At 37.8% G+C, this 8,480-nt stretch overlaps 2 pseudogenes; one reads left to right on the top strand and one right to left on the bottom strand.

Moving 5' to 3' along the window:
* Positions 1-2,068: 2,068 nt before the first annotated feature.
* On the bottom strand, positions 2,069-3,475 carry LOC118996239 (ADP/ATP translocase 2-like; annotated as a pseudogene).
* Positions 3,476-3,562: 87 nt separating this feature from the next.
* LOC118996238 (ADP/ATP translocase 2-like) lies at positions 3,563-6,898 on the top strand (annotated as a pseudogene).
* The last annotated feature ends 1,582 nt before the right edge of the window (positions 6,899-8,480 follow it).

Here is an 8,480-nt window from a genome sequence, read left to right as displayed (position 1 = left end):
TTTTTCTTCCAACTTTGCCCGCCTCCACTTACCCCAAACCCCCTTTCCCTCTGGCCATCACACTTTCGTCTGCATCTATGGGTTATACATACATGTTTTTGGTTAATCCCTTCACCTTCTTTCATCCAGTCCCTCAACGCCTCTCCCTTCTGAAAGCAGCAAGTCTGTCATTGTATCTACGCCTCTGTTTCTATTTTATTTGTCAATTTTGCTCATTAGATTTCACAATAAGTGAGATCATACGGTATTTGCCTTTCTTTGCCTTCTCAGTCTTTTTTGAATCCTGATTCTGTTCTGGTTTGTGCTTTGTAACTTAATCTTCATGTTGAAATGAATTCAGGCCTTGCCTTACTGACTCCTATTGTTGAATAAGATGAATTTGCTCATTTATCAGGGTCAGCTCCTTGGCCAGCGTTGATTTTGGTCTCGTGTACCTTAATTTTGAACTGCAATTTATGACTTACTCTGTCACCATCTCTCAAGAGCTTTACTGGAAAGAAATATAAATCTCATCCACTAAGGCAGAAAAATGGGTTGGATTTAATGTTCGTTATGTTGTCCTAACTCTCTTTTCATGACAAACTGGATATAAAGCAAAAACTTGAGTTATAATTGAGTTCATAGTGTGATCAAAATAGCACGGAGCTGGCATGTGCATTCTTAGGCCCAATTCGACAATCACTGATGTGATTATGTGAGAGGTACTTTACTCCTCTGCATCTCAAATGCTGCATCAATAAAATATGAGAGTCAAACTGCTTTATATTTCATATTATATTCAGCTTCTAATATTCTTAATCAGGAAGCCAACTGAAGTTTACTGAAGGCTTCTTTTTGGTCAACACTCCACAGTATAAACAATGAAAAAATAAAGGAGGCGACATTGCATTATGAAATGATTTTCTCTCCAGATAGAGAGTTGTTGACTCCTTCTGTTCAAACACTTTACCTGATTTTTAAAAATAAATAAACATGCTGAACAATAGAAGTCCTCAAACTTGTGATATTTCCTTTTCGTGGACTTAAAATTTGCTCATGCTCCCAGGTTAGCTGGACCAAGTCAATTTATTTATTACCTCTGCCAGCTGAGCATCAACATTTCATTGCAGTGACTGTGATGATCACAACATTTAGAGTTTGACTGAAGTCCTTCTTGTAAATGATGGTGTAAATATCCACCAGAAGTTCAGGAATGGTGAAAAGAAACTTTTTATGCCACTTGCATTAAAAATCTTGAAAGCATATCAGGGGAAAATAGCAATAAGAAAGGGAAGAAAATGGAGAATAATGAGAGATAAGAGAGCCTAAAGAGAGCACTTGGATTCTTCCTTTTAAAAAAAACTTGAGCCCTGGCTGGTGTAGCTCAGTGGATTGAGCACTGGCCTGCAAACCAAAGGGTCACCAGTTCGATTCCCAGTCAGGGCACAGGCCTGGTTTGTGGGCCAGGTCCCCAGTAGGGGGTACATGAGAGGCAACCACATATTGAAGTGTCTCTCCCTCTCTTTCTCCCTCCCTTCCCCTCTCTCTAAAATATATATAAATAGAATCTTAAAAATAATTTGATATAAAAGAAAAAAATCTCTAGCCCATTATATTTAACTACTTTCCCCCATTTTCCTGATTACTTAGAACTATGAAGGTTATATTAACAAATTAAAAATAATATTCTTTTTAAACAATAATACTCTTTTTTTCAGTTTGTATTTCTCATTGAAAGGATCTTATTTGGCCATTATTTCATGCATTTCAAAAACAAATGTCAATCACAGGCAGGTATGGCAATTTGAAACTAACCCTAATAAATTATTATAGAATATAGTCTGAAGGGTGATTTTTAAACTATATTTTGCTTTCTTCAGCTCCTCATTTTCTTTTTTTTATATTTCAGATATTTTTTATTTCTTCAAATTTGTTGTTTATCAGGAGTGACTGAAATAACAAATATAGTTGATTCCTACCATTACCATGGGAATGGCTTTAGGAGAAACCTGGTCAGATGAATGTCATTGCTTCCCATTTTCAACCAGTAAATAGTTGCCATTGACAAATACATAGCCAACAGCAGTCTGTCAAGAATGCTCAAGATATGTTACATAATACAACATGCGTGTTCACGGGGTGGGGGGAGGAAGACTATGAAATAATTTATGTGAACATCTTTATTTCATCACACAAGACAAGCACCAAATCACCACTCATGCCTCTGAGAACATTGGACCATGCACCTTTGAAGAAAGCTTTGCCTCCTTCATCACAAGCAATTTCCCTCCAGCAGTCAAGCATGCCTGTGTACATAACATCAGTTTCTTTGAGGTCTGACTGCATCATCATGCGGTGGCAAACAGGGTCAAACGGGGAAGAAGTCAACCCAGCCACTGCTGTGACAGACTGTAATCATCCAGCTGATGAAGATATGAATATTCTTGGGATCTGCGAGCATTCCCTGTGCAGTGTCACAGATACTGAAGTAGGCAGCTTGGTAGATGACAATACCTTTGCACAGATACCTTAAAGCCTTGGTACAGGCCCTTCATCCCATCAGAATTGTAGCTCTGAATCAGTCAGTCACCAAGGCCTTTGAATTCCCTTTCAACTGCAGCTCTGCCTGTATCAGCTGCTAGACGGGTACAGGCAAAATCAAGAGGGTACACGAAACCCAAAGAGGTGGCCCCAGCAGCACCTGATGCCAGATTCCCTGCAAAGTAGCTCCCAAACTGGGTCCTCTTGTTCACACCATCAGGAAGATGTGCATGTATTTATCTGTGAAGGCAAAGTTGAGAGTCTGGGTGGGGAAGTATCTGATGACATTGGCCAGGTTACTGCGCCAGAAGGGCAGGACTCCCTGCTCCTTGGGGATATAAACTACTATATAAAGTCTGTACTGACCTTATATTTCTTATCTGTGGTGATTTGCTTGCTGGCATGCTGCATCTGCAGCAACAGCTTGACCTGCTTGATGGGCACTACTGCTGTCTTGGAGATGGCCACAGTCACTCCACCTGCCAAGAAGTCCTTGGCAAAGGACATAGCAGCATCTATGATACTGAAAACAAAAAGGAGTGGGAGAACACAGAACTAGGTTCATAACCAGCTGGGACTCTGGGGCTCTAGGCCTCATTTTCATTAAGAAACTTCCTAAGTGCTATGGGGCATGTCTCCCTAGAATATATACAATCCTTACAAAATTTCAATTTATTTCTTTGTATTTTTGGAGAGTCTATTATTAAAATGAAGCTCTCCAATGGGGAAGGAGAACAGCACATTAGTTAAAATGAAAAGGCTAAGATCAGCAGCCTCATTTCATTGAGCTTCATTTTATTGCACCTCACAGATAGAGTAATTTTTTTTTTACAAATTAAAAGTAAGACCCTCCACCAGCAAAACATTATGAGTAGCTGAAGGCTAAGATGATGGTTAGCATTTTTTAGCATAAAGTATTTTTTAATTTAGATATGTACATTGCTTTTATAGGCATATGCCATTGTACATTAAATAGACTATATTGTAAACCTAAATTTTACATGCAGTGGTAAACCAAAAAATTGTGACTTGCTTTATTGCTATGTGTACCTTATTTCAGTGGTCTGCAGCTGAACCCACAGTATCTCTGAGGTATGCCTGTATATATACAATGGAATATTATTGGCCATAAAAAAGAATGACATCTTGCCATTTGCAACAATGTGGGTAAAGCTTGAGGGCATTATGTTAAGTGAAATAAGTCAGACAGAGAAAGACAAATACCACATGACCTCACTTAAATGTACAATTTAAACACAAACAAACAAAAAGCCCAAGTACCAAGTTCTTATTTACAGAGAACAGACTGGTGGGTCAGGGGTGGAGTGTGAAATCGGTAAAGGGGTCAAAAGTACAAACTTTATAAATAAAATGCAAGCTTCAGTAATACAATAAATAAGTCTTTGGGATGTACTATATGACAGAAAGATGTATCATCATGATGATGCAAATCTAATGAGGTTGATAATTCTCAGACCCCATGAGCTTTCCTCCTTTCCTCCATTCCCAAATGGATGAGTGAGGGATTAAGCAACATGAGAAGATCTTGGAGTTGACTTTCCTAAGGAAGCAGTAGAACAATTTCAGTATTCAAGGGAAGAAAGATATAGGAGGGTGAGAGTCTGGTGAGGAATGGTAAAAGAGGAGAGAAGAAGAACAAGGCAATCTTAATTCACCCGATAATATATATAAATAATAATTATATATTATTATATATTCCATATTTAATTACATATTAAATATATATATTTAAATGTAGGAGTTTATTTTGTGTTCTAAGACTGATGGTCAACTTCAACTCTTAAGTCCCTTTTTACCACAGTTTCTGTAGATAATAACTCAGAGTATAATATAAATAAAAACTCCCTGAATATTTTATGATGAATAATGGAGGCATGCTAATCACATATTCCCAAAATTTCATATTCTAACTAAATTTTAAAATAACATGAATGAGCCCTGGGTGGTATGGCTCAGTGGATTGAGCACAGGCCTGCAAACCAAAGGGTCACTGGTTCGATTCCCAGTCAGGGCACATGCCTAGGTTGTGGGTGGATCCCCAGTGAGGGGGGCATGCAAGAGGCAACCACACATTGATGTTTCTCTCCCTCTCTTTCTCTCTCACTTCCCCTCTCTCTAAAATAAATCAAATCTTCTAAAAATTAAAATAAAATAACATGAATGATATAAAGGTAATATTGAAAAATAAAATATGATTTTTAAAGTCATATTTTGGTCCTAACATGATGTTTGAGCTACTTTCAGTTTATAGCACTTGGATTACTAAATTTAATAAAAAGTCATTGAACTCTGTAAGAGGACAGGTATTCTAGACCTTTATAAATGTGTTTCTTAAGCTTTAACATACTTAAAAATCGCCCATGGCACTTTGTTTTCTATCTAAAACTGTTTTAAAATTTTACTTTTCTGTGATAAGAATTTCCCAGATTTACTCTCTTAACAACTTTCAAATACACAATATTTTTAAACTATAGTCATCATGTCATATAGTACATCCCAAAGACTTATTTATTGTATTACTGAAGCTTGCATTTTATTTATAAAGTTTGTACTTTTGACCCCTTTACCGATTTCACACTCCACCCCTGACCCACCAGTCTGTTCTCTGTAAATAAGAACTTGGTACTTGGGCTTTTTGTTTGTTTGTGTTTAAATTGTACATTTAAGTGAGGTCATGTGGTATTTGTCTTTCTCTGTCTGACTTATTTCACTTAACATAATGCCCTCAAGCTTTACCCACATTGTTGCAAATGGCAAGATGTCATTCTTTTTTATGGCCAATAATATTCCATTGTATATATACAGGCATACCTCAGAGATACTGTGGGTTCAGCTGCAGACCACTGAAATAAGGTACACATAGCAATAAAGCAAGTCACAATTTTTTGGTTTACCACTGCATGTAAAATTTAGGTTTACAATATAGTCTATTTAATGTACAATGGCATATGCCTATAAAAGCAATGTACATATCTAAATTAAAAAATACTTTATGCTAAAAAATGCTAACCATCATCTTAGCCTTCAGCTACTCATAATGTTTTGCTGGTGGAGGGTCTTACTTTTAATTTGTAAAAAAAAAATTACTCTATCTGTGAGGTGCAATAAAATGAAGCTCAATGAAATGAGGCTGCTGATCTTAGCCTTTTCATTTTAACTAATGTGCTGTTCTCCTTCCCCATTGGAGAGCTTCATTTTAATAATAGACTCTCCAAAAATACAAAGAAATAAATTGAAATTTTGTAAGGATTGTATATATTCTAGGGAGACATGCCCCATAGCACTTAGGAAGTTTCTTAATGAAAATGAGGCCTAGAGCCCCAGAGTCCCAGCTGGTTATGAACCTAGTTCTGTGTTCTCCCACTCCTTTTTGTTTTCAGTATCATAGATGCTGCTATGTCCTTTGCCAAGGACTTCTTGGCAGGTGGAGTGACTGTGGCCATCTCCAAGACAGCAGTAGTGCCCATCAAGCAGGTCAAGCTGTTGCTGCAGATGCAGCATGCCAGCAAGCAAATCACCACAGATAAGAAATATAAGGTCAGTACAGACTTTATATAGTAGTTTATATCCCCAAGGAGCAGGGAGTCCTGCCCTTCTGGCGCAGTAACCTGGCCAATGTCATCAGATACTTCCCCACCCAGACTCTCAACTTTGCCTTCACAGATAAATACATGCACATCTTCCTGATGGTGTGAACAAGAGGACCCAGTTTGGGAGCTACTTTGCAGGGAATCTGGCATCAGGTGCTGCTGGGGCCACCTCTTTGGGTTTCGTGTACCCTCTTGATTTTGCCTGTACCCGTCTAGCAGCTGATACAGGCAGAGCTGCAGTTGAAAGGGAATTCAAAGGCCTTGGTGACTGACTGATTCAGAGCTACAATTCTGATGGGATGAAGGGCCTGTACCAAGGCTTTAAGGTATCTGTGCAAAGGTATTGTCATCTACCAAGCTGCCTACTTCAGTATCTGTGACACTGCACAGGGAATGCTCGCAGATCCCAAGAATATTCATATCTTCATCAGCTGGATGATTACAGTCTGTCACAGCAGTGGCTGGGTTGACTTCTTCCCCGTTTGACCCTGTTTGCCACCGCATGATGATGCAGTCAGACCTCAAAGAAACTGATGTTATGTACACAGGCATGCTTGACTGCTGGAGGGAAATTGCTTGTGATGAAGGAGGCAAAGCTTTCTTCAAAGGTGCATGGTCCAATGTTCTCAGAGGCATGAGTGGTGATTTGGTGCTTGTCTTGTGTGATGAAATAAAGATGTTCACATAAATTATTTCATAGTCTTCCTCCCCCCACCCCGTGAACACGCATGTTGTATTATGTAACATATCTTGAGCATTCTTGACAGACTGCTGTTGGCTATGTATTTGTCAATGGCAACTATTTACTGGTTGAAAATGGGAAGCAATGACATTCATCTGACCAGGTTTCTCCTAAAGCCATTCCCATGGTAATGGTAGGAATCAACTATATTTGTTATTTCAGTCACTCCTGATAAACAACAAATTTGAAGAAATAAAAAATATCTGAAATATAAAAAAAAGAAAATGAGGAGCTGAAGAAAGCAAAATATAGTTTAAAAATCACCCTTCAGACTATATTCTATAATAATTTATTAGGGTTAGTTTCAAATTGCCATACCTGCCTGTGATTGACATTTGTTTTTGAAATGCATGAAATAATGGCCAAATAAGATCCTTTCAATGAGAAATACAAACTGAAAAAAAGAGTATTATTGTTTAAAAAGAATATTATTTTTAATTTGTTAATATAACCTTCATAGTTCTAAGTAATCAGGAAAATGGGGGAAAGTAGTTAAATATAATGGGCTAGAGATTTTTTTCTTTTATATCAAATTATTTTTAAGATTCTATTTATATATATTTTAGAGAGAGGGGAAGGGAGGGAGAAAGAGAGGGAGAGACACTTCAATATGTGGTTGCCTCTCATGTACCCCCTACTGGGGACCTGGCCCACAAACCAGGCCTGTGCCCTGACTGGGAATCGAACTGGTGACCCTTTGGTTTGCAGGCCAGTGCTCAATCCACTGAGCTACACCAGCCAGGGCTCAAGTTTTTTTTAAAAGGAAGAATCCAAGTGCTCTCTTTAGGCTCTCTTATCTCTCATTATTCTCCATTTTCTTCCCTTTCTTATTGCTATTTTCCCCTGATATGCTTTCAAGATTTTTAATGCAAGTGGCATAAAAAGTTTCTTTTCACCATTCCTGAACTTCTGGTGGATATTTACACCATCATTTACAAGAAGGACTTCAGTCAAACTCTAAATGTTGTGATCATCACAGTCACTGCAATGAAATGTTGATGCTCAGCTGGCAGAGGTAATAAATAAATTGACTTGGTCCAGCTAACCTGGGAGCATGAGCAAATTTTAAGTCCACGAAAAGGAAATATCACAAGTTTGAGGACTTCTATTGTTCAGCATGTTTATTTATTTTTAAAAATCAGGTAAAGTGTTTGAACAGAAGGAGTCAACAACTCTCTATCTGGAGAGAAAATCATTTCATAATGCAATGTCGCCTCCTTTATTTTTTCATTGTTTATACTGTGGAGTGTTGACCAAAAAGAAGCCTTCAGTAAACTTCAGTTGGCTTCCTGATTAAGAATATTAGAAGCTGAATATAATATGAAATATAAAGCAGTTTGACTCTCATATTTTATTGATGCAGCATTTGAGATGCAGAGGAGTAAAGTACCTCTCACATAATCACATCAGTGATTGTCGAATTGGGCCTAAGAATGCACATGCCAGCTCCGTGCTATTTTGATCACACTATGAACTCAATTATAACTCAAGTTTTTGCTTTATATCCAGTTTGTCATGAAAAGAGAGTTAGGACAACATAACGAACATTAAATCCAACCCATTTTTCTGCCTTAGTGGATGAGATTTATATTTCTTTCCAGTAAAGC

Source organism: Sturnira hondurensis, unplaced genomic scaffold (genome assembly GCF_014824575.4).
Source record: "Sturnira hondurensis isolate 20B ecotype Veracruz unplaced genomic scaffold, ASM1482457v3 Scaffold0011192, whole genome shotgun sequence".
NCBI classification, from domain to species: Eukaryota; Metazoa; Chordata; class Mammalia; order Chiroptera; family Phyllostomidae; genus Sturnira; species Sturnira hondurensis.
This window is presented reverse-complemented; position numbering and strand designations above follow the sequence as displayed.